Source organism: Nyctereutes procyonoides, unplaced genomic scaffold, assembly GCF_905146905.1.
Source record: "Nyctereutes procyonoides isolate TBG_1078 unplaced genomic scaffold, NYPRO_anot_genome, whole genome shotgun sequence".
In the NCBI taxonomy this organism is placed as follows: Eukaryota; Metazoa; Chordata; class Mammalia; order Carnivora; family Canidae; genus Nyctereutes; species Nyctereutes procyonoides.
In genome coordinates, this window is record NW_026575126.1 from 73,075,100 (window position 1) to 73,102,563 (window position 27,464).

The window sequence follows — 27,464 nt, forward strand, 5'->3', positions numbered from 1 at the left end:
GGACTAGATTGTAAATAGTTTCAGGACATCATGGGATGATAGAGGCTCTCTCCATGAGACAATAGGGGTTCTATTCAGAAGTGAGGCCAGCTTTATAAGGAACCATGTGAAACGCTGGGAGACCCCTTTACTTCGGAACCCAAATGACAGCGTAAGGCTCAAGGTTGTCGGGGTAGTTGCTCTTCTACATCCTATACTCTGGGAGGACTGGATCTCGTGCCATGTGGCCCTCTCCAGGAGGGCTTCCTCACTAGGCTTGGTGGGGAGGAGGGCTCACATCTGGCACAAGAACCAGAAGAGACCCCCTCCACGGGTCTCCCCAAGATGCTCAGGGTGTGCTCACTTGAGGGGCTCCTAAAGCCTGCATGGGTAGGTAGGGCTCCACATCATTATTATTTTGCATTAATGGAAACCTGGCTTCAATTTGCATTCACAGATTTTGGAGAACAAAACATATCTGTGGGTGCGGAAGAAATCACCCCAAGGACAGGACACATTCTATAAACGTTGATTACATCAGAAACGTGAACCTGTAGCTCAGGATTCTCCCTGTGTTGTACTTCCCCTGCAGGGGCTTATCTCTGTCAGGCTGTTCCAAAGCACTCGGCAATGCAAATCTGGAAAATGCCCCCACTGTATGCGTCACAGAGAATCACCTGCCTCTGATAATTCAAAGGCAATGTAGAGAAGGGAGAAGTGTGTCCCTTTCACATGGTAGCGAGAGGCACTTTCCAGGTTCCCTTTCTTCCTCCTTCCAGTAGAGATCAACGGGTCTTCCACTGCATCATAAAAGCTGAGATGTTGGCTCAGAGGCCTCCATAATTTGATCATATAATTACCAGGAGAAAAGGGTCGGTGCTTTACGGTCATCCGCTTCGTGGGTATCCTTTCAATTACCGTGCAGTGCCGGGTCATAATGGAAAGTGGGCACGATGCCATTTGTTTGAGAGATCTTTAAAGATGAGGCTTTCTGGGCTGGTTTCCTGATTGAATTTGTGTGCGTGTGTGTGCGCGCGCAACATTGTCACACACTCCTTCCAGGGCTCACATTCCTCTTGATTTACCTCCTTTGAGAGTAAATGAACTTCAAAGGAAACCTGCTTCTGATTTATGGTCAGGCCAGGCCTCTGACTCTGATTCTTCCTCCATCCAAACCCAGGGCTTTCAGGGCAAGAGGGGCTGTGGAGCTCAGTAAACCTGGGCAAGGGTGCCTGGGCAGGGCCATCCCCCCATCCTGTGGCCTGGTGGAGTTCCCTCCAGGCTCCCTTCCTTCTTCCAGCTTCCACTGGCAGCTCAGTGGAAGGAGAAGGAAGTACTGTGGAAGGAGGGAAGTCTGATCTTCGGTCCTGGGTGTTCCAGAGCTCCAGGCCCCACGAGAGCTTCCAAATCTGCTCAGGGGCCCTTAAAAATTATTTTTTATTTTTTAAAAAATATTTTATTTATTCATTCATGAGAGAAAAAGAGAGGGGCAGAGACACAGGCAGAGGGAGAAGCAGGGTCCCTGCAGGAGAGCCAGATACAGGACTCGATCCCAGGACCTCGGGATCATGACCTGAGTGGTCATGCTCAACCACTGAGCCACCCAGGTGCCCCTCTGCTCGGAGGCCCTTTGTGGGGATTCCTGGGGCTCCCAAGGGCCCACAGTGCAGAGGATAAGAGCTACATTTCTAACCATTCAGCTGGTGCTATTATGCTGAGTGCATAACTCAGAGGTATTATTGTTTTGTTTTTAACCTACTTGGTTACTCCAATCGAGTATTAATCACCGAGTCCAGATTGGAGCTTCGTGCTTTGAGTTATGGAAGAAGCAGCCTGCTGTTGTTGCTTTGGTTCTGAGTTTTCTCTTCCTGAGGCCACGATGGAGAGCCCCCGACTTCTTTCTGCTTAAATCTTGTCCCCTCCAGGCCACATCTGTCACTGCTGTCTGCGGAGCTACTGAGCTCCCCACCGCCAGGGGCCCGGCTTGCATTATATGCAGTGGAGTTTTTGGGACACCACTCATCTAGAATGTGATGTGAAAGGCTCTCTCTAGAGTCGTGCAGTGCCGTGGGTATTGTCTGACAGACCAATTTTTCTAAAAAAAATATCAATCTTGGGACCCTAGGTGCTCAGTGGTTGGGTGTCTGCCTTCAGCTCAGGGCATGATCCTGGGGTCCTGGGATCGAGTCCCACATTGAACCTCCCAGACCTGGCTCTTGCCTGCCTCTCTGTTATCTGCCACCCTGCCCGTTTCTTCAAATTCTGTCCTTAAATCATCTCCAGTGCTTTGCAACTTCCAGACACCAAGAGCCTGGGATGTTCTCTCCTGCCCTGTGTATTTGCCACCTTCCCTCTGTCCCTCAGGATGCTGGGTCTGCTCCTCCTCCTTTCTTTACTGTCCTCCACACCTTGTCCCTGAGCTCCATGCCCAGCATCATCCTCTAAAACTCGTGTCCAGAGCTGGACTGCAATCACATGCTTACAGTCAAATTTTTATTGGACTGTGATGACTTGTGGGGGGAGACCGTGTCTCATCCACCATGGTATCCTCTGGGCCTAGCACCATATATGACCCAGGGTCATCACACAGTGAATATCCGAGAAGGAAATGAACATGTGTATAATGGTCAGTGGCCTTCAGGGTTACAGGGTCTACCTGAAGAGACATTATGCAGCCAGAGACACATCCCACACCTGGGGACTCATCACACACCTGGGGGGGCATCACTTATCTGGGGAGACATAATGCACATGGGGAGACATCACACGTCAGAGGATATATCACAAATTTGGGGAGACATCATGCCCCTAGGGACACATCACACACCTGAGGGGACATCAGGCATCTGGAAAGACATCATGAACCTGAAGACACATCATGTGCATGGAGGTAGGTCACATGTCTAAGATGTCACACATCTGGGAATACATTATGCATCCAGAGACACACCCCACACCTGGGGACACATCTCATACCTGGGGAGACATCACACACCTGGGGAGACATAGCTCTGGTATGAGCTGTGGGCACTAAGGTTACCCAGCTAGAGAAGAGTATAGGCAGGAGTGTTTGAGTGTTCTGGGGTTATGTCCTGTGATTCTAGGGCTTATGGAGCCTCAGGGATCATTGATCTGTATGGCCTCCCCCACAGAGGAAGAACCTGAAGTCCAGCGAGAAAGAGCCGCTGGAGGTCACTTTGAGAGCTGGCTGCAAAGCCAGAAATAGCATCTAGGGTCCCTGATTCCCAGTCCAGTGTTTATAAAGAAAAACTCATCGGGCTGGAAGCAGCAGGCATTTTGATGTTTTTCCTATAAATAATTTAGGGGGACGGGTATAAAACAAAACAGAATTTTGTTACTAAATATTGATGCTATAGCTCCTATTTAGAGAGGATTGCACATGATGTTTTCAATTAGATTGTCTTTATCTGCCTTCAGAAGCCAGTTTTTTTTTAAAGGCCAGGATTGTAGTGTGTTAATAACACACTGACAGATCCAGTATTCACACTGTATTTCTGAAGGCATTTGGGGAAGATACTGATCTATCAACATAATCTCCACAACAAGCCTTGTGCTGAGTTCAGGAGAGGCCAGCAGGAATTGGTCCCTTGGCATTCTGGCAGAAATATCCTCATGTGCTTCTAGAATGGGTGTTGGATGCACTCCCTGGGCACACATGCCTGGAATATGGTGGAATGGGTTTGGAGGGTGGTGAGTGGAACCAAGGTCTGATGTGGGGAGAGGGTGGATTTCAACTGGAGGCACCAGCAAAGGTTGTCTCTGAGAAGAAATTCCAGGTATCGGGACATATTGGATTCATACATCTGCCAAGAAGAGTGACCCTGAGTACATCGAATGTTTGCTACGTGACTGGCACCGTGATCAGGGCTCAGCATGCCTTATCTCAATCCTTATGACAATCCTGCAAACTAAGTGTTATTGTGATCCCTGGTGTAGCCAGAGCTCTAAAAGAGTCCCCAAGATCCATACCCCCAGTGTGGACACCCTGCACAATCCCTGGGACTGTGAATATGATGGATTGCATTCCCATGATCAGACATGTTATCTGGCACAGTGGGCTTTAAGAAAGGGAGATGATCGGGTGGGGCTAATTTATTCACAGGAGCACATTAACAATTTTTTAAAAAGTCTGTCTCTAGAAGTCAGAGATGGAGGAATTCAGAGATGCAGAGCAAGAGGGCAGGCAGTGTGAGGAAATGGCTCCTGTTGAAGATGAAGGAACCTTGTGGCAAGAATCTGAGCAGATCCTCTGGTGCCCAAGAGTGACTCCTGGTTAGCAGCTGGGTGGAAGATGGGAACCTCCGTCCCAGAGCAGCAAGGAACTGGATTTGCCCACTGCGTGAATGAGCTTGGCAGTGAAACTTGAACTCTGGATGAGAATGCAGCCCCCAATCCCCAACTCCTTGATTTTGGCTTTGTCAAAGACCTTGAGCAGAGTCCAGCCACCCTATGCCTGGACTTCCGACCTATAGGACTGTGAGCCAATAATAAGTGCTGTCGTAAATAGCTAAATAAGTGGTAATTTGTTATAGATGAAGAACCAAGGCTCGAAAGATCTGATTGCCCAGATTAACAAAGCTGGGAGGTGAAGAAACCCAAATAAACGGTCACTGAGCGTTAACTTTTACTTTAATCAGGGCTCTTCAGCACCAAGTTTTTCAGGGAGTTCACTCATAATAGTGTGAGAAAAAAATAAAGAAAAAATAGAGAAATGTACAGCTTCCTTAACGGGCCAGGGATTGTGTATGCTTTGGGCACAGCTGGACTAGGGCTCCAGCTGCATCAGACATCTCTTTATTACCACCTTTCTGCTTCTTCCAGGTGAGCTTTTGTTTCAGGTAGGGTTTCCTTGACTGGCAATAAAGATGCCCTGGCAGTTCCAGACTGCTAGCATCTTTATAGCTATGACCCAAGGCTTCTCCACACACATTGCCTCTATGCTATGCTACGTTTGTTATAGATTTGTGATGTCGGGTTTCGGATGCCAGTGCAGGAGTTAACATTTATTCCCTCTCAATTTCATCACGTATGATTTATTTCTGTTTCCAGTTTCTTCAGACCTCTCTAGTTCCAGTCCTTTGACATCATTCTGGATCTCTCCTTCTCATGGCATTGGCAAATGTAGATGCAAATTTTACCCATGCAATGTTCACTAATGCAAACATAAATGCTTTAAGGCCTTATGGCAAAGTCATAGGAAAACTTCTTCTTGCCCAAATCATTAATAATAAAATTATGAGAGCCATTGTCCAAAGGCTTCCTCCAATCTAGACTTTTGCTACAGCATTTCCCTTATTAGCTGGTTTGGTAATATAGTTAAAAGGGAAATGCAGAAAACCCAACATGAATCATTTTTAGAGTCTCCTCTTGGTTTGTTGCTTACTTTTTTAAAAAATTTAAATTCAGTTTAATTAACATGTACAGTATTACTAGTTTCAGAGATAGAGTTCAGTGCAATACCCAGTGTTCATTACTTCAAGTGCCCTCCTTAATGCCCATCACCCACTTACCCATCCCCTTACCCATCTCCCCTGCAGCAGTGCTCAGTTTGTTTCCTAGAGTTAAGAGTCTATTATGGTTTGCCGCCCTTTCTATTTTCCTCTTATTTTATTTTTCCTCCTCTTCCTCTGTGTTCATCTGTTTTTGCTTGCTTTCTAAGTTTCTACAAGCTATCATTTTAACAGAGCTGTTTTTTTTTAGAATTCTTCTAGGGATCTGTTTTAAGCTAGACTTTTCTTTTTTAGAATGTGGACAGTCTGATTTCTGAAATGAAGATTGCACGTACCCATTTGCAGGCACCTGAGGCCTCACCCATTATTACTGCCATTAGCAATACTGGTAGGTAACACATGTTGGACATTACCCATGTGCTTCATTCATACTGGCTTAAGTCTTCCCTATGTATCACTTTACTCAATCTTCCGTCACTAGAAAGGACACATTTTTTGAGGGCATTTGAGCTTTAGATAACTCAAATAACATTCCCACATTTTGTGAATGAGCAAATGCTCAAAGTGTCAAATGTTATGGAGGCCCAGTCGGTTCAGAACGAGTGAGGTCATTTAGATTTTGCAAGGTGCCCTCGGTTACCTTGAAAAGACCATATCAAGAGTGTTTGGGTGGAAGGCCTACTATTATTGGAAATTAGGAGGAAGTGGATAGAAACCAAAAGGAATGAAATATACAACACATCTGAAGTTATTTTTAAAAATTTTATTTACTTGAGATAGTGCACATGAGAGAGAGTGAGAGTGAGCAAGGAGGAGGAGCAGGGACAGAAGGAGAGGAAGAAGTAGATTCCCTGCTGAACAGGAAGGCTGATATGGGGCTTGATCCCAGGAGCCTGGGATCATGACCTGAGCTGAAGGCAGAGGTTTAATCAACTGAGTCACTCAGGTGCCTATGAATATCTTTTAATGAGTGAGGAAGGTGATTGGCTAAGAACCATAAATAGGAAGAGTCAAGAGAAAGGTGATTTTTCCAAAGTCTGTGTGAGAGAATGTATATGTAAACCTCTTTTGCCATGCCTGGCATACAGGAGGTCTCAATTACTGCCTTGAAAGTGGTAGAATTGATCATATTTGAAAGCAGAAGAAGGTCCTTGTTGAAAGGAAGAGTCCTTGTTGAGTTATCTAATGCTCAAATGTTTTTAGAAAATGTGTCCTTTTCAAGATACTGAAAAAGGAAATCCTTGAAGATGAACAGATCAAAATAGGACAGGATGGATGGGATTTTGAGTGCAGGTAGAGGAGGCAACTTTAAAGAACAAGGAAAATACTCTGAACCCTTAGATGGTAAAAGTGGGGAAGCCATAGTATTAATTATCCTGGGACCACAGATGAACACCAAGACTATTCTGAGTGGACTGGGTAAATGGTGAGTCAATGATAGGGTTCCTTATATTGGATGCATCCTCCCTCTCCAAGAGGTCTCTTAAGAGGAAGATTTTAGGAGGGAAGAAATGTGGAAGAGCAATGGTTGGATAGTAAGTCAAGAAGATGGAGAGGGGAAGTGTGATGGTCAGTTCTATGTATCAAAATGGCTGGGTGAAGGCATGCCCAGAGAGTTGGCAAAACATTATTTCTGGGTATGTCTGTGAGGGTGTTTCAGGAGGATTAGCATTTGAACTGGTAGACTGAATGCGAAGATCATCCTCACTAAGTGCAGGTGTGCATCATCGAATCCACTGAGGCCTGAGGAAAAGGCAGAGGAAGAATTAATTTGCTCTCTGTTTGAGCTGCTACACCCACCTTCTGTTCTTAGACATTAGTGTACCTGGTTCTTAGGCCTTTGAACTTGGACTGGGACTCATACCATTAGTTCCCCTGGTTCTCAGGCCTTTGGGTTTGGACCAGAATCACACCACCAGCCTTCTTGGACCTCAACTTACAGAAGATGGGATGTCTCAGCCTCTATGACTGTATTAGCCAATCGATTATAATACTTCTCTTTCAATATAGCTGTATCCTACTGGTTTTAATTTTTTTTAATTTTTTTCATTTTATTTATTTATGATAGGCACACAGTGAGAGAGAGAGAGGCAGAGACACAGGCAGAGGGAGAAGCAGGCTCCATACACCGGGAGCCTGACGTGGGATTCGATCCCGGGTCTCCAGGATTGCGCCCTGGGCCAAAGGCAGGCGCTAAACCGCTGCGCCACCCAGGGATCCCTATCCTACTGGTTTTGTGTCTATAGAGAACCCCTATTAACATATTAAATAAAGACTAGAGTCTCCCCCCCCTTACCCACTGCATTGCCTTACAGCATGTGAACTGGGTAGTGGAGGGAGCTGGTGGGGTGAAGACCCCACTGTAGTTCATCTTGAATGAGGCAGGATCTCTGGTACCATTGGCCATAGTGTCTAGCAAATGAATTGAATGTGGGTCCCAGGACAAGTAGGGGTTGGAGGGTGAAGAGATGGCTGAGTGGGAGGCTGACTCAAAGATCATATCATCATTTGCGTCCGTTTCTTCTAGAAGTAATGTTACTGGATGACACTCTGTAATGCTCTGTATACAATAAAACTTCAATTAACCAATTGCTCAGGGGAATGGCAGTGCTGTGGTTAATTGAATTATCTGATTAACTGAGAGTTAATTAACCAGAAACCCTTTGTAGTTCTAAGTCATGCTGCACATATTCCAGCATATCTAAATTCTCCCTCTTACCAGGGTTGGGAAGCGGAAGGAGTCAAGGGGGAAGGGAAATGGAGCCAGTTTTTATGAAAGGTCTATTATGTGTTTGGTCGTTTATATACATTCTGTTACCTGCTTTAATTCTTATAACTGTGGAATGAAGCCAACATGGCTATCCCATTTCATACATTACAGAATTGAGAGGTCTCTTAACTGTTACTGAATGTTGCTCTGCTGACTGAAAACATGGATGAGTCTTAGAGGCACCTGAGAATATCAACAGATATCAATGCAAGTAGCAGGTCAAGGGGGGGTTTTGGAATATGTCAGCCCCCCATGTTAACCCTGGTCCTGACCCCAACTAGCTGCATGACCTTGACTGAGCTGAGGGGTAGCATACCAAGACGATTACGTGCACACAGTCTGAGTAAATCAAACTAGAATCAAACTCCTACTCCACCTTTTCCTGGGCTATGCAATCTCCAGCCAATCACAATTCCTCTTCTTGTCTCAACTTCTTCATCCACAGAATGCATCACTGCCTGCCTTGTAGAGTGGTGGCGGGGTCAGAGATGGGTCCTGCATGAACCATAGCTGTGATGACTATCATCAACACGGCGCAGGGTCACGGGCATGTTAGAGGAGCAGAGGTGGATGACGTTAAAGATGCAGCAAAGAGACCTCTATTTTAGGATGATCCCTGATTTTCCCTTTACATGAAAACTCTGACACTGATCTCATTTTCCTGTTTTTTCTTTTTTTTTCCTCCTCAAAATATAATGTGAAAAACTTGTTCCAAAGGGTGCATGTTGGCTGATTTTGGTTTTACTGCTCTTGCATCTCTGACAGAAGAGAAGAAAACGCAGTAGGACCCACTAAATCAAGCGTGAGTTTGGCGGAGTCACTGGCTTCTGCTGCCATCGTATTTTTAGGGAATGGAAAGAACAGTTCTTTTTGCTCAGAATGCTAGATTTATATTGCTTTCACTTAGCAAGTGAATAATTGATAAGTTGGGGCATATTAACATTGAACAAAAGAGCCCAGTGGTACAAGGGTCCTGGGAAGGCTGCCTAAATCAATATACACTCATGAATTTTGAGCGCAAAAGGTTGAGCTGAGAAAGAACACAGATTTAGACCCCCATTAATATTTGAAACACACTCTACACTTGAGAGGCTTGCTAGAGCCCAAATGTTAACTGAAGGGGCTTCAGAGAAATGGCTTCTAAACAAATTTGAAAGTAAGAGATTTTTCCCTCCAAAGATTTCACAGGAAAAATCAATCATCTTTGTTGTTTCTGCTGTCAGAAGGCATCTATTAAAAATCTAATTAGAGTATTTTTACCAATTAAACATACCGAGGCAGTACTTGTCTGATTCAATGTTTGTAATTGCTAGAAAAGCAGATGCATCATGCTCTGTGATCAACCCAGATATGGTAAAATGTTCCAGCCACTCCGGCAAGCTCCATCCTCCCCACCCAGGAGCCAGCCTTAAAATTTGATTAATCTAAACATTTTGTAAGGTGTCAAAAGAGGTTTCTCGCCTGATGCCTCACGGTCACCCAAAGTGCCAGTCCGACGGAGGCCAAAATAACATCATCAGTCACAATTTGCTTTTGAAATGCCTCCTGCTAGGCCCCCAATTTGAGCTATCAAAGCTGGAAATTTTAAACCAAGTGGGAAAATGCCTCGAATTTTAATGATTCATTGAACCCGGCCATCCTGCTAGAGAGTCATCTATGGTGTCTGCTACCAGTATTCTGTTAGGACCACTGAAGATATTCATACACCGTTTCCACCAGTATTACAATGACATAGTCGAGAAAATAATCCTCTGTAGGTAAAGGGCTCACCTTTCAGAAATCATGAAATGGAATCTCACAATTGGAAATGACCAGAGTTAACCCCTGGCTTCCCACAGAAAATCACAATTCCTGCAGCCAGACTCAGGATCTGCTTGCATATTGGACTCACCACCTTATGAGGCAGCCCATCCCATCCCAAGACACTCTGACTTTTGGAAGGAGGCTTCTTATGTTTGGCTATATATAACCCGCCCCCCTAAAGCTTTGGTCCAAGAAGATCACTCCTAAGCCTCACAGATGCAGCTTTCTGAACACTGTTTGACACATAATTGGATTGCAGTACCGCGCTTCTCCCACAAAGTAGTTAATTTGGATAATAATTCAGAGCATGTGCTCATTACTGGGTCTTAGAGGCTACACAAAAAATTTGGCCCCTACACAGTACAGATGGTATTTGTTGTTTTCCCTGGAATTCTCATGCTGTATATCTTAATTAATGAATTAATGAAATTTTTCAGTTGAGTGGTCCTAAGGAGTGCTTATTTTTGAAAGCTCTCCTTCTGCCCATACACGTGGTTTGTCTGTTTTCCCTCCAATACCCTAATTAACAAGCAAGAGAAGGTCAAAGCTACAGCTCTTAGACTTGCTGGAAAGGATTGAGATTCTTGATGGGAAGTCACATTTCAAGCTAAAAAACGCCTGCCCCCAAATTCTGTGAGGCTTTTTAATGAGGGCCGGGAACATTAGCTATGTGGTATGATTTGCCTCATCATGAGATCAATCACCCTGGCTTGGGCCTATCAAATCTCCTTTGTAAGTAACCATCTGTGATTCTTCGCAGGGGGAATGAGAGAAGTTGTCCTAGTAAACAAAACACAGCCTATTCAGCCAAGCAAACGAGAAGTTTATTCATGGCTTTACCAATTTCCACCCTGACTTTTATAAGTTGTTAAAACCTTATAAAGCCCAGTTTCCTCTACTGTACCATTGAGATAGGAATTCCTGCCTCACAGAGTTATTATAATAAAGATAAAGTGAGATCATCAAATGACTTAGCATGGTGTACTGGTAAGCTACTGCTATGTAACAAAGTACCCCAAACTCAAAGCTTAAAAAAAAAAGAGACATTTACTGTTGCTCACAAATCAATGCATCAGCTGAGAATTCTGGTCTTTGGGCCAGGCGTGGCTGATCTTGGCTGGCTTGGTTCAAGTGTCTGTGCTGAACTGGTGAATGGGCTGAGGATTGGCCATCTCAGATTTCCTCACTGACATGTCTGGCAGGTGGCTGGTGGGCAGCTGGAGTTATTGGATGTCTCTCAGCTGCCAGCAAGCTAGCTTGGGTTTATTTTATTTATTTTTTAAAAGATTTTATTTATTTATTTATTCATGAGAGACAGAGAGAGAGAGAGGCAGAGACACAGGCAGAGGGAGAAGCAAGCTCCATGCAGGGAGCCTGATGTGCGACTTGATTCTGGGTCTCCAGGATCACACCCTGGGCTGAAGGCAGCACTAAACCGCTGAGCCACCCGGGCTGCCCTAGCTTGGGTTTATTTACATGGGAGGCACCCAAAAAAAGCAGTTGAGACATGTCCGGCTTTTGCAACTGGCATTATGTCACTTCTACCACAGTCTGTTGGTCGAAGCCAGTCATTCAAAGGGTGGAGATATAGATTCCACCTCTGGATAGGAGAAGTGCAAAATCACATAATAAGGCCACTTTTAAGACTCATCACATAATGAGGCCACTTTTGCAACCAATCTGCCTCACACAGTATCTGGTGGAAGAACTCCAAAAATGGTGGCTATTAGGGGCATTTCACAGATAGCAAATAGCAAGGATTAATCTTGTCTGCAGCCTTTTAGCGGAAGCATTATAAGCAATCTATGAGGAGTCTCATATCTTAATCATTTTATGGTTAATACTAGCCATATATAATGGTTATACTTTTACTAGAATCTGTGAAGGGGAAGGTGAAATTGAGATCAAGCCATTCATGGCAGAAGCTGGACAAGTTTCTAGGTGACCTGAATGCAGGAAGGAGAGAGCTCCTGGTCAGACCTGTTTTAGCTCTTACAAGAAAGAAGTCCTTCCCAGGAAGGGCCCACTCCAGTGGACATTATCACTTCCAGCCAGCAAGGAGAAGGACATGCATTGCAGAACATTGCTCTGCTCCAGACGCAGTGACAGGTCCCTTACATGGAATTCTTACCTTGGCCTGGCGGCTTCCATAATATTATTCCCATTTCCAAAACTGAGGCTGTGAACGTCCGGGTGATTTATACATGGTAGAGCCAGGGTTGAACTCAGGGAAATGCAGCTTGAAAGCCTGGGCTTGTTCCTTCACACCTCACCACCCTGAGTCAGTAGCAATGAGAACACCATAAAGAAGGAAGAAGAGTCATTTTTAGGAATGCCTGCCATGTGTTGAGCACAGGCCTGAGCCCCTCACATTGCCACCACTTTCCATACAGGTGGCCTTATTACTTTTAGCCCTATTTTACAGATGAAGACACACAGGTTCAGAGAAGTTATGCAGCCTGCCTGAGGTTGCAGAGCCAGGAAGTGGCAGAGCTGAGATCAAAGAATCTGTCTGATTCCTCACCACCACTAAACCACAAGACCATCTCTGAACCAAAAGAAAGAGGAAGCTGTCTTTCTAGGAAGCCCTCACCCCTTACAATATGGGCTGCTCTGTCTCTCAGGGAAGCATTCCTGGAGCAGTGTAATATTCCCCAGAAGTGGCAGGGGCTCTGGGATGTGGGAATTGGCTATCGTCCAGGGGGGCTCAGGATCCACCTGGGCTGATTTCAGTAACCCGGGATCAGACAGCCCGGATGAAACAAGTTACCCAATGCAATCACCAAGGACAAGTTAAATCAGCCTGTAAAATTGCTCTTGGCTTTGCAACAGCCTCCGGTGTTCTTGGTATTATGGTACTTGTCAGCTCTCTGGGCAGATGCTGGGTGTGGGGGTGGCAGGCACACTGGGGGCTCAAAGGGAGCTGTCGCCAGAAGAATGGATTAATTCTAGGGATTGGGTCACATGGGTAGGGTGGCAGTGATAGCAACAAAGCCAGACTTGCTGCCTCAATGTCTACCAGCTTAATCACAGAGCCTGTGTCACCTCCACAAACCCCTTCTACCTCCCTCAGAGGCCCCAGGTGGTCACCCTGCCCACTTGGCCCCCTGTGTTCTAAGCAGTTCTTCCCTGAGCCCTGGGCACTGCTACACCTACACCTCTCTCTCTGTTCAGGTGCCCGATGCTGCCCTGGGTATCTAGAACTAGAGTGGTCACCCCTGTCCCCAGGGGCATGCAGCCTGGGGTGTCCTGCTTCCAGCCGAGCCTGGGCCTCTGGCTGGAGTGTGCTTCTGACCTGGTTCTGGGGACCTAGGGAGGACCTCCAAAGTTCTGGGTCAGGGATTCTATCCTTTTCTTTTGCTTTTTTTTTTTTAAAGATTTTATTCATTTATTCATGAGACACACACACACAGAGGCAGAAACATAGGCAGAGGGAGAAGCAGGCTCCCTGCGGGGAGCCCGATGTGGGACTCGATCCCAGGACCCTGGGATGAAGACCTGAGCTGAAGGCAGATGCTCAACCACTGAGCCACCCAGGCGTCCCTTCTGTTGCTTTTGAAAGCCTTCCCCACACCTCTCCCTCCTGCCCCTTCCCTCCCAGGGCTGCCTGCCTGACCTCAGAGCCCTGTCCCTGTCTGTGTCTCTGACTCCACATTTAACCCTTTGTCCCTCCAGCCAGGCTGTGGAGCCCAAGCGCAGAGCCTGCTGTATATGCCCAGTCATCTGCTTTGGGTCCAAACCCCAGTGAATGGGATAGAACAGAAACCCCTCCCCCAAAGACACCCCCGGCCCCAGTCAGCATTTAGTTTCCCTCCTCAGATCCCTCAATGTGCACTCACCTTCAGTACTGCTTTAGTTGTCTAAGATGACATAGCAAGAGGTCCTGGGAGAAAGACGTCATGAGGACCCAACAGTGACAAAGTTTTGCGTGTGAAAATCAGGGGTGGCTTCTCGGAGAAGGGAGCTTGAAGCAAATGGGGACAGGACAAGGGCTTTGCAAGAAGGATGAGGGCAGGGCTTTAGGTGGGCAGAGGTGGGGGATGAGCTTGCCTCCAATGAGGGAAAGGCCTGTGTGTGTGTGCACGCGTGTACCTGCTCATGTGTGCATGGGTGAGTGTGACTGTGCGAGTGTGCAGTGTGCGGGGGTGACTGTGCACGTGTGTGGCAGGTTCAGTGTTGAGGAGCCAGGTTGCTAGGCAGCCAGTTGCCAGAGCTCTGAGTGCCAGTTTGAGCTCCCTCGAGTGGCAGCAACAAGCCCCGGGAGGAGCTAAATGAACAGCTGCCCCCTCCAAGTGGCAGCTCTGGGCTGGCTGTGCTGCATCGGGTCCCCCCACCATGCCCCTGCCTCTGGCTGTAGGGCAGTGGCACAAAACCTCCGAGTTCAGCTCCTCTGCCCTCCACCTGACTCCCCAACCAGATCTGATATCTCGGCTCCGAGTTGCCTTTTGGATCTGGGGCCCCCTGTCCATGCCTGTAACCGGCCAGGAGTATCCCTCCCTGGAGCCACTGGTACCCCAGTGTACCCTCTGCTCGGCTTTCCGCTGTCCGGTTGGCTGTACTCGATGCAGCTCCCCTGCTCCTGACCTTGCAAGGCTGCGGGAGCGTCCACACCCCTGCATGTGACATTTGCTGCCTCCTTTTCTGCTCCTGAGCCTCCCTCTCCTGTGCCCTCCCAAGGGCGGCCAGCCCCAGCCACACCCTTCCCTGCCGCCTCCTTTGCATCTCTGTGATTTTGTTCCTTTCTTTTCTGCTTGGAATGTTTTTTAGTGCCCCTGAAATCCTATTATTGGCTCAAAAATCACCTCCTCTCTATAGCTTTTCTGACCTCGGAGGGCAGAATGGGTGCTCCTTCGGTGGGTGGTCGTTCCCCTGCCTGTTTGGTCAGTCTCCCTGTGCTTTGGGCCAGGCTACGCGGGCCTGCCTTCTCCTGGCAGACTGCTGTCCCCCGGGGCCAGGGGCCCTGCCTGATGCTCCCATAGTGCCTGCGTGGGGCAATGCCTAGCAGCCGCTTGGTGGGTGTCAGCAGGAAGGAGGGACACCCCCACCCTGGCCAGGCAGGGCCTCCTCCAGAGCTCCCCCCCCCCCCAGTGACTCACAGACAAGGAGGGGCAGCTCTTGCTCTCGGCCACCGAGCCTCCCATTCTGGGTCTTACTACCTTCCGATGTTGGACTTGGCTCCCTCCACTTCTTTTCCCAGTCCGGAAGGGCTGCTTGGGATTTGCAAATCCAGCGTTCTGAATTCTTGCTCACCACAAGCACTTTCCTTAGGGGAGGGCTTTTTCTTTGTCTAAAGTGTCTCTCCGAAGCCTATCAAATTTCAGGACCACAGTGTGCTTCCAGCTGGTGTTTGAACACGCCAAGTCTTCCACTCCTGCCAGGACTCCGGAAACCACACGCTGGGACAGCCCCAAGGGGAAGGAGCCTTTGGAAACAAGACCCAAGGCAGTGCAGGGTGCTGGGTCAGGCTCACGGGCAGAAAGGCTGGCACCCGCTGCTGTGGAGACTTGGCCCGTGGCCGTTTTCTTATCTCTAGGACGCCGTAAACCCAGCGTCCACCTCTATGGGTCCATGGACTGAAAAAAAAATGTGTGCAATGTGCTCTGCATCCGAACCAGACTAAGCTCTCAAAGTTTGCTGTTATAATTATGAGTGTTGTTCATTTTCACTGCGGCATTGATTCATAGCATTTCAGAGCTGGATCTAGCTCAGATCCCTACCTGTGTGGTGAGGGAATCCGACATTCACAGAAGGGTGGAGTTTTACAAAATCACAAAGGCAGTGTGGGGGGGGGGAGTAGAACCCAGGCACACTGGGGTCCAAGCCCTAGAGTTCTTTTACTTTTTTTTTTCTGCATACTGCTAGCATTTTGGACATGGGGTGCATTTTGGACATGGGAATTTTAAGCTTATAAGGGTCTTTTATAAGGGTAGGAAATAGGAGCTCAGACATGTTAGGTGTCTTGCTCAAAGCCCCACAGCAACTGGATAAGGCACCTTGCTCCTTATACTGGACTCTCCCTCCCTACCTCTCTATCTCACTGCCCATCTGAGTTTGGCACATGCCACTGTGCAGGCTGAACTGGCCTTGCAGGGCTCTGGTCACAGGGCAGAGGTCAGATCTGTCTCCATCTCGACCTAGGGCAGTACTATTGGCCTGGCCGTTGGTGACAGGTTTGAGTTCCATCTCAAGATTTGGGATAGACACAGCTAGAGATGATACCAGACAACTGGACCAAGTTTTAGTAGGCCACAATCTCAGTGGCAAGTCAGAGTTTTAAACAGAAATGGAATCCAGAAAAAAAAAAAAGAAATAAATGGAATCCAGAGGCTCATTACCAGGTGTGGGCCAACTCACTGGGGGTGGAAGCAGGGCGAAAGATGAGTAGGCTTGGATTCCCTCCATTACCCAGATAGATCTATCAGCAGACTGACTCCACACCTGCCAGAAGGTGAAGCCAATGATGTAGTGACTCCCAAGGTTGTGGTGGAGAAGGCAGGATCTGATGGGGTGGTCTGTGTCTTCAAATGCAAACTATTTCCAAGCCCTAGATGTCTGGGTTTTAGTGTTTGGGGGATTCTAGGTATATGTGCATGATTGTGTCTTAGACACCATTTCTGAGTGCTGTTGAAAAGCATTCACTTACTTTGCCACCAAACAACTCCTGGACCTGGAGCTGGTGCCACAGCTGCCATTCTCTTATAGGCCCTTGAAGATGAATCTGGGGACAGTCCAGGCCAGGCTCCAAGCTCAGTCACTATTCTTGGGTACTGGTACTGACATTTAACTCTGCTTTGATTCATGGATGCCTGGATTTCTCAACTCAACCATGAAGAGTATCGTGTTCCCCAGTGTTCTCCTGGGAGGGAAGTTGAACAAGCATTCATTTGCATTTTATAGATGAGGAAAGTAGGAAGTAAAGAAGACTTGCCTTAGGCCAACAGGGGACAAGATTCCCCTCTAGGTGTCCTGATTCCCAACCAAGAGCATCTACAACTATACAACTTCATCTTCTGGTGAGAGGCCTTCCAATCTTGCCCTATTTCAAAACAGTCTTAAGGTCAGAGTGTTCTCTGGGGTCTCAGCTCTTCTATGATGGTCTCCAGGTTTCTCCCCCTTCCCTAGCAAACCCTCCAGCCTCATGGCACACCCAGCTCATTCACCCATAGCCACACTGTATGAGTTGTAGATTCTCATGTCCTACAGAATCTTTGCCTTCAGCCCTAGGCATGTTCCTTTTCCTCTGTTTGGGGTGCCTTTATATCCTTTATCTGGCTTACTCTTATTCTTCCTCCAGGCCTCAGCCAGGCTTGACGTGCCCTCCTGGAAGCTGCATGTCCCTGAATGGCTGACGCTGTTGAGGTAGGTGCCTTCCTGAAGAACCTCTGTCAGAGTGAGAGCCAATGGCCCCAAACAAGATTGTGTTCTAGGTAGGGTGGGGGTGGGAGCAATAGGGTAGAACTCACCAGACTGTGCCAGCCTTTTGGACTTGAATTGGACATACGATGGGTCAGAAGCAGAAAGGAGCCACTGGTCCCTTCCTTCTTGGGAGGTGGGTGAATCAGGGGTGAGTACACCCATAACTGACGTGTCATGGACCAATTCTTCAACTTCAGTGGCCCAGCGACCTCCCAGTCTCTGCTGGACATGTTCACATGCCCTCAAGTAATGCTTTTAAAAGGCTTTGTGCACTTTAAAGTGGTGGTTTTATTTAATTTCAACAAAGTTGTAGCTGCAATTAGATCTGTCCAGATAATTAACTCCAATTTACCAGTTTGCAACTAGTAATTAATTACTAAAGTCTCTCCAGTGAGCCTTGGAAAAGAAAGTTGTTCCTCCAAGAACAGAGCTTTGTTCCGAAGGTTTGGAGACATGACCACCGTTGGGACCTTGTTTTCCCTGTGACCCACTCTGGTTCTGGCTCACGCACAGGTTGCTGTGACCTTGGGCAAGTCCTTCACCCCATCCAGCTCTTAGTTTTCTTTCCTGGGAAAGAGCAGCAGTTCTTGCCTCATCGAGTTCCTAAGAACCATTGATCAGGAGAAATAAAATTCGTGGGCTGGGATGCACCCCCTTCACTTTTTGCTAGGCAGCCTCACTGTTCCTGGGGGCAGTCGAAAGCATTTGCCTGCTTCACCACTGAGCTTCTCCTGGGCCTGGAACTAGTGCTCTGGTCATCATTTTCTTATGGACCCTCAGAGAGGAATCTAGAAAGAGTCAGGGCTGGGCTCTGAGCTCAGTCATTTACGGGTGTTGCTACTGTTTTGTTTTGTGGATGTTTTGATTTCTTAACTCAGCTGTGAAGTGTCAATTTTCTCTAACCCCACACTCGAAGATATTGGAAGTTTTTCCAGAAGTCTACACCTAGTTTCAGTTTTGCTTCACACTTGAAGACTTCTGATTTTTCTATTATCTAAAGCAGTAAATGTCCTGTCCGCCCCCCCCCCACGGAAACATATCAAAATCAGCTTTCCCACCATGAACGTTGAAAGAAATACTGATTGCTGCTATAAGGGCGTGGACAAAGCTGATATTTTAAAAAACTGGATCAGTTAAGTATCTCTCTCAGAAAAATGAACCTTGACCCTTGCCTCACACAAAACCCCCAAATCCATTCTTGCTGGATTATCAAGTTAAACACGAAAGAAGAAATGCCTTGCTTATGGGAGGTAATACAGGAGCATCTCCATGGCTTGGGGTAGGCAAAAATTGTGTAAGTTTCAAAAAAATTTGCCACAGAGAAAAGGATGTATGAATTAGGGCTTACTAAAATTAAGAGGCTATGGGCATCAAGAGACATGAATTAAGGAAGCAAAAAGGCAAACCACAGAGTGAAGGAAGACGTATGCCATAAATATACCCCTAAAGACTCATATAACAAATATTTATTGAAGGATACATCTATACAAGAAACACTGGCACCCCAATTTAAAAAAGATTTTATATATTTATTTGGGAGAGCACATGCACAGGAGTGGGGAGAGGGAGGGGCACAGGAAGAGGGAGAAGCAAACTCTCCGCTGAGCAGGAAGCCCGACAAGCAGGTCCCAGGACCCTGAGGTCAGATGCTTAACTGGCTGAGCCACCCAGGCGTCCCTGGCATCCCAATTTAAAAGCTGGCCAAAAGAGGCACTTCACAAAAGAATATATGCAAATTCCAGTAAGCTTATGCAGTGTGATTTGCTGGGGAAAGGCAAATTAAACTCAAAGTATGGTACCACTCTATACCAACAGTTCTAAGACCCTGAGGATAGAACAACTAGACCGTCATGCACTGCTTGTGGGAAAGGAATTGGTTTAATTCCTTTGGAAAACTGGTGTTTACTACTGGATATGAACCTACATATATGCTATGATCCAGCCATTCCAGTTCTGGTTCTGTCCATCCAAGAAATATGCATCTACAAGGGCACCAGTTGACACATACAGGAAGGTTCATCGCAACATTATTCATAATGAAGAAAAGAGACTGTATGATTCCATTTCTACAATGTTTGACAGCAGGCAATTTTGTGGTGATGGAAGCCCACATTGTGGCTACCTGCAGGGCAGGGACCAAGGACTGGGAAAGGACAGGAGGCAAGCTATTGGAAGGCTGGCACTGACCTAGATCTTCTATTAGGCAGGGGTTCCATGGGCAAGTTCACTTTCTGAAAAATTTTATGGTGCTCTACATTGAAGATTTGTGTCATTTATTGTATCTCGCTATTCTTTCATAGGAAAGCTTTTACAGAAATAAATGCTGGCCCTCGGGCCTCACTCTGCACTGAGTAAGAACATAGGAGGACGTACCAGGGCTTCAGTGCTGGTGGCTTTCAGCTATCCAGGTGATGGGTATGTGCAGCCATAGTGGAGAGTCCCTACTCTAGACCAAGAACCAATGTATTTCACGTAGTCATCACTCATTACTTCACCCCATGTGCATCTGGTCTGGGAGCCTCACCCAAGTCAGACCTCTGAAGGTGCGTGGACACTCTGATCCATCCTCGGGAAACCCAGGCTTTGCTTTGGTGGCCGTTTAACATGACCAGTTCTACCACTGGTGCCTATCTTCCTGGCTTACCATTTTAACAATGGCTGAATGGCTCTTGGTCATTCTAAGTGTCTTGTCTACAGCCATGCAGCTGGGAAACAGAAGAGCTAGGATTTGAACCTAGGCTCTTGACTGTTTCAAACCAAGAGCTGATAGCCCTAAAGCCTAAGCAGAGGGAGAAATGAAAAATTCTTGAATAGGTAATTTGTAGGAGGGGGAGCAATGGATAAGAAGTGAATCATACTTGCCTTTCTAATTGGTACCTGATGCAAGATCTTCTTCCCACCTTGCCTTTTTTTTTTTTGCAGGGGGTGGGGGTGGGGAAGGAATAGAGAGATTCAAATTTATATTATAATCATTAATGCTTTTTTTTTTTTTTTGGCTTCTCACCTCAAGTAGGGTCTCAGATCAAGCCTGTCTCATAACAGTAATACACAGGAGGATGTGTTTTGTCTTGCTTCAACACTCTCTACCACTGTTCTTGATCTACAGCCCTGTAGGAGAACTCCAGACTGGGGATCTTCCTCAGAAAGGTGTTATGAGTTGAGATTAGTTAGGCAAGTGGCAGAGTGAATGCATAAGCAGTGATTTTGCATAATGAGGCGTGTGAAATCCCACTGGAGGTTGTTAAAACAGCAGACAGACTGTGGTAAACAAGGTGGAAGGTAGGCTTTGAAAACAGATGGCTTTGAAAACCTGGCAAAGCCCTGTTTCAGACTTTTAAGAATTGGTTTCGTTAGTGCAAGCTATTTTTTAAAATTCCACATGCATATTTTAAAGTTTTGTTTTAATGATAAAGTTCCGTGGGTAATTGAACATCAGTTTACATCCTGCTGTAAACACGCTAACAACCAGATGTGATGGACAGCTTGCAGAGAGACCTGGACTCTGCTTGTGTATTTGGATTCACATGTGTTATTCAGGGTTCAGGCTGGGGTAGTTTCCCTGACTTCTAGGCTGAGTACCTGTATGGCCGTGCCCTGCCCTCCTTGCTAAGTCAACCCCCTCGAAACTCTCCGCCCATAACCAGAGCTGATCCAGGGACTTTCTCCTAGAAATGCAACCATTTTTGAAGATGGTATGATCTCTTGAGTCACTCTGCCTTAGTGTAAGCTGGACCCTTGGTCTAGAGGGTCCTTCTTTTGATAGTTCTGAAATTCTTAATGAAGTCACCCATCCGAGTGCCATTTCTAGATGTTCCGACCTCTCCTAAATGATGATGAGGGTGGGCCTCGCCTCAATCTCTGTGCACAGAAATACTTACCTCTGAATTCAAGGCTGCCTCACTGTCTTCTTTTTTTTTAAATTTATTTTATTTTATTTATTTATGATAGGCACACAGTGAGAGAGAGAGAGAGAGAGACAGAGAGAGAGAGAGAGACAGAGAGGCAGAGACATAGGCAGAGGGAGAAGCAGGCTCCATGCACCGGGAGCCCGACGTGGGATTCGATCCCGGGTCTCCAGGATCGCGCCCTGGGCCAAAGGCAGGCGCTAAACCACTGCACTACCCAGGGATCCCTGTCTTCTATATATATTTCTGAACAATATAGACTTTTTTTTTCCCCACATAGAGCAGAACTCCTTCAACCAGACTCGACCAACTAAATGGTAATAGCAAAGACAGCATGGGCTACGTTCCAGGCATATTGTAAATACTTTACTTGTCCCAAGTCATTTGGTCCTCATGATAACAATATGAAGTAGATGCTATTGTAACCCCATCTCCTAGATGGGGAAACCGGTGCACAGAGAGAATTTTTTTTAAGTACTTGCCCAAGTTCATACAGTTAATAAGTGACAAAGCTAGAGCTTGAACTCAGCCACTGAGTTACTGCCTCTCACCTCTGGGAAGCACATCATGGCCTCTTATAGCTACCCGGCTGCTTACTGTGCCACATCCCACCTCCTTCAACTAAACTGAATGTCCATCAAAAGTCGGATGCATGTGCCAGTTGCACTTGCTGTTGTGATCACACAATTTGATTATTATATGAAGGATGCAGTGTGAGTGCAAAAGGAAAGAAAGCATGTATATGAGAAGCGAATTGACTATTTGAGAGAGTGTCACCGTAGATAAGATGTTAAAAATCTGGCTTTCAAATGAGGCTGGATGTAGTCACTGGAAAGGCTTGGGAGGAGTGTAGACACTTCTCTGCAGTGTCTCAAATAAATGAACTGATAACCACAAAACATGTGCCACGGCCATATTACAGGGTGACCATGTCAGTGTTTGAGGTGGCCCTCCTGAATTATTAACAGGGCTCTTTTTGCTTTCAAGTGTCCCAGTTTCCATTATAAAATATATGGTCACCCAATTGTGGGTGTCATTTAAGGCAACACAGAAAAGCAAAATACTAACCAAGTGGCTCTTCTTCAAAGAGAAGCCCTTGACTATTCATTAAAAACCCTGCCATTATCGAGAGCGAATGCCGAGCTCCAAAAGCGAAGCCTGGAACCCTCCCAGTCCATTGAGAATCTGAGCAGCAGAGAAGGTCCTTTTAAAGACTGTGTTGCATTCAGAAGGGAGCTATTTAGGAAGTTCCCTGCTGGTGCGAGAAAGGGAGTGAGATTCTTAAACTTCTCACACGTGGGAGAAAATCAGGTTCCTATACTTGAAGCAGCTTCCAGATCAAAGAACCCTGCCCCACATTCAACATGCTGCCATTATGATCACGTGTCTACACCGACACGAATTCCAGGAATGCCACCAGAGCAAACATTAATTTGGCTTTAGTGGGTATAGTCTGGTTTTGGCTCAGGTGTGATGAATAATGCATTATTATTCATTTAGGGTCTGATCAAGGCCAGGAGTATTATTTCAGCTTTTTGGTTTGATTCATTATCAAATCACTTGGTAACTCTTACTTATCTGGGTGAAATCTGGGGTTTGTCGCATTTGTTCCTTTTGCTCTTCTTTTTAGTGCTTTAATTCTACAAAGCAGTTGTTTGTTCAGGTAGCCTTTCTCTGGTCAGCAATAAGATTCTTTTTTTTATTTATTCATGAGAGACACACAGAGAGAAGCAGAGACACAGGCAGAGGGAGAAGCAGGCTCCATGCAGGGAGCCCAATGCGGGACTTGATCCCGGGACTCTGTGATCAAGACCTGAGCCAAAGACAGATGCTCAAGCACTAAGCAACCCAGGTGCCCCAGCAATAAGATTCTTAAGGGCAAATACTTGTTGAGTATATTTTCCAGGAATGGCTGAGTGTATTTTTTCCAGGGATGGTGCTAGGTCATTTGGGTCTACGATCTCATTTAATCATGGGGTGGGGATGATCCAGGAGGTGGGGGGTGTTATGTCTAATGTACTGATGAGGTGGAAGCTCAGAGATATGAAATGACTTGCCCATGGTCACATGGTTAGGAAATCAGAGGGCCACAGTTAGATCTAGGCTTTTCTACTTTCAAACCTGTATGCTTCTGATTCTTCTGTTAAATGTGTTTTTTCCCTGCCAACCTGTATGACCCTTAAAAATGCCATTGATCAATAAAAAAACATTGGTGTAATTATGCTGCCAGTCAGATCCATGGGCCTTTCTCAACATCCCAGCACACTTAGGGTTCTTCCCAACCTGATCTTGTCACCTGGCACTCTGTGGTGCACATCTTCTTACCCTGACCACACTGTAAGCTCCCTGGGAGCAGGGGCTGTCTTGGCTGCCTTCAGTGTCCTACCCTAAGTGGTGTGTCAATGGGTAATGAACATCAGAGCTTACTTTATCTTTGAATGGGCAGCAGGAGACTTTGAACAAACATTGGTGTGTGGTCAGACCAGCTTGGAGACTTGGCTACCACCACACAGATGACACCGGGATAGAGTAAGGTGTCCTGATCTTCCATAGCAAGGAACCATACCCCAGCCTGCTCTCTGGGTACCACTGCAGAGCCTTTCCCTGAGATGTGCAGGTCCTGAGGGTCTGAGGCCTAGGATCCCATTCCATGTGTCTTCCGCTTTCAATATCTGAAGCCAGAGCCAGAGTCATGGCTTCTTCCCTAATGCTGCTAGTCTTCATGGCACGATGGGGTAATGACAACATTCTTAGTCCAAAATTCATTCCCTATCCCCTCGTGTGCTTTTTCATGCTCTGATTTTCCAACCAGGTTAATAGTAGATGCTCTCACTAGATGATGTGTTTTCATAGAAACCCAATATTTTAACCCCCAACTCTAGCACAGGGACCCTGGTCACTTTCTGGAGATGATCTTTAAAAGAACCTTAGGTCCCAGGCACATAATGTTAGGCCAGCCTTCCCATCCCATAGGGGTGTGGTAAGTGTCCGTGTCTGGCACCATGATTTCTCCTTGGAAGGAGACACAGATCAGCTTGCTTTCAATAAATAGAATTTAAACCAAGATGCTTCTGTATAATTATGTTTCCTAATTATATTACTCGCCGCCTGTAGGCAAAACAAAATAATCCCCCAGTTGTACCAAAGGAAACCTGATGAGCTGAGCTCCTGGGCAAACCCATTGCAGGTGGCAGAGCAAACCCTGGGAAAAAGAGAGCCCCTGACAGGGGAACTTGGGTGAAGGGGTAAGAAAGTCTCTATGATAGTGTCCAGTTCTGAGGTCCTAGAATTCTATCATGGCACTTTTTTTTTCACGGCACTTTTCATATATATTTTTATGCTGGCATTGCCTTCTGCCTGCTATCCTCTAACCTCCTGACTTCTGATTTTGACCTTTACTCCCCCAGTTTTGGCTTTTGGCTTAGCACCCACTTTGTGGCTATGGCCTTGACCTCTCCATAAACCGTGGTTCCTCTCTTCCCTCCAGCTGGGTTGCTTTGGCCTGCTCAAGGAAGACCCTTGAAGGAGATCTGACGCAGAAGAGAAGCCTAGAGAAACTCCCACTAAGACCCTTGGAATTGCCAGTCCCAAGGGACTGTATCTGCTGGATTCATCCTAAGCAGAACTCGGGGCCTCTCCAATGAACCATGGCTTTCTTGGGAGGGCTGCTGCTTACATGGACTTTTTCTGCTCCTTTTGATTCACACTGTAATGTAAGAGAAATCACACAGAGCTGTGCTGTCAATGGTCAGGCAACGGATATTAGTAGAGATACAGTGACAGATAAAATGTCAGTACTATCATTTGGAGAACCTCAGTGTTGACTTAGGGTGGTAATGGTGGGCAAAGTTTTTTTTCTTGTAGTAGGTAAGAAAGTACATAGAAACCCCCAAACCTCCCTATTGACATATAAAGTTTAGAAGTGTGCCCAGGTATATGTAAGTCTGTAGCTTTATGTATTTTCACAAGGGGACATACCCAACTCATTAGTACCCAGGTCAAGAGAAGGAACGGTCTCAGTCCCCATCCCCTCTCGCCTATAAACCCCTTTCATCTGCCCTTTCAGTTTCTACCCTTAACCCCAGGGTGAGCACTCTTCTGATTCCTAATAGCATAGATTACTTTTGCCTGTGTTAGTGTTTTATCTTAATATAACCACACATACTGCATGTAGCAGAACCATATATATGTACTCTGGTATCTACCTTCTTTCAGGCAAACTCACGCACATGGGATCCATCCACATTGTTAAGACTAATTGTAAATGACTCACCATTGTCCAATCACATGGACAGTGAAAATTTCAAAACTATGAGAAAAAAATATCACTCAATTTGTATTGCTTATTGGTATCCAGTGGGTAATAATCTTTAGTACCTATCTGCACTTAAATATTTGAAAGCTACTGTTTTCTTGGTTGTACAAACTCTGTTGTTAGGAAACATGAGGATAGGACTTAGGTCCTAAGAGATGAAATGGCTTGTCCAGATTGCACAGAGCACTAGGATTTAACTCTTCCTATCTCTCATTTCGTCTCTCTGTAGATGATACCTCTGACCATTCCAGTATAACACAGAACTAAAGGAACCCAGGAACTCTAAGTAGGAGGCTTGAGTGTCCAATAGAATAATCAGCCAGAGAAGAGGCAGGTGTCTGGGGCCCAAGCCCAGGTTAAGCTAGCTACTATTGTGCTGGAAAGCTTCATAATCCTTTGAGTCACAATCCTCTCCTTTGAGCTACTCAGCAGATCCTGAGCTGGTGAAATCTTCCCTACATCTTCCTGGCAGGGATGCAAGTGGTCAAAGGGATAGGGAAAGGTGGCCTTGGTGAGAAATAGAACAACATGAGAAATGGAACAAGGCAGCTCTTGTGGTGACTGGGAACCAGAAGAGGGCAGGGTGAAAACGAAGAGTTAGTCCCTCATTTGTCTCAGTCAAAACTATTAATGAAGACAGTAGAGGTTGGCTTTACCACCCCCAAGACCTACTGATTTTCTTTGTAATAATTCTCTGATTATGTCTTCTCATCTTTAATTTAAACGTGGGTGTTTTTGTTTTTGTTTTGTTTTGTCTAGACTATTGTCACAGCCTGCTGCGTCTGCTTCTTGACCTCCTTCTTCCATTTACCTGCCCCTGGTAGCCCCCAGGGACAGTCAGACTTCCCCCCTCTCCTCTGTAACCCTTTGTGCTCCATTCTTTCTGCCCACGTCTTTAGTCTGGCATGCAGTGGCTCCGTGATCAGCTCTGTAATATTCCCACTTGCCGAAGCAGGCCCTGTGTTCCAATTATGCTGAATCACATTCAGTTTCCCCAGAGCACTATGCTCTTTCACACCTGGACACCGCATGTAACATGCAGGTTCTGCCTGCAATCACATTTACTTGCTTCTTCACTGGATAATTGATTTCCTCTTTGAAAGGCACTGGTTTGAGGCACCTGGGTGGCTCAGTGATTGAGCATCTGTCTCCGGCTCAGGTTGTGATCCTGGGGTCCTGGGATTTAGTCCCACACCGGGCTCCTCACAGGGAGCCTGATTCTCCCTTTGCCCGTGTCTCTGGCTCTCTCTCTGTGTCTCTCTCATGGATAAATATATAAAATCTTAAAAAAAAAAAAGAGGAAAGGCACTGCTTTGTCATCTTCCTGGAAGCCTTTCCTGCTTCCATCAGGAGTGGTCCCTGTGGTAGCTGTACTTCCTTCTATCCATCTCCCAGGCACTATGTCAGTTTGCCCCTTGGTTTCTCCCTTTAGATTATATGCTCCTTAGATCTTGGGCTTCTAGCAGGCTTATAAGCCACAGTTCAGTAAATGTTTCTCAAAATAAACAGCACAGAGATCCATCTACTTATAGCAGGTGGATGTGAGAGGTACCTCTTGCAGAGGAAAGAACCCAGACCACCTGAACAATGGAGCTCCAGAGATTCTGCTGGGCAGACAACGAATCCTGGAGGACTCTCCACACTAGCTTGCCACTCAGGGCATGTGTGAGCCCTGCATGCTATCAGGGGATTTTTCTCTATCTCTGGAGTTAATGGATACATTCCCTGTAAATGGAGCCTGGAGTCCAATGCACATTGGTGGGTGGGAGGAAAGAGCCTAGCAGGAGGGAGAAGGGTATACTATT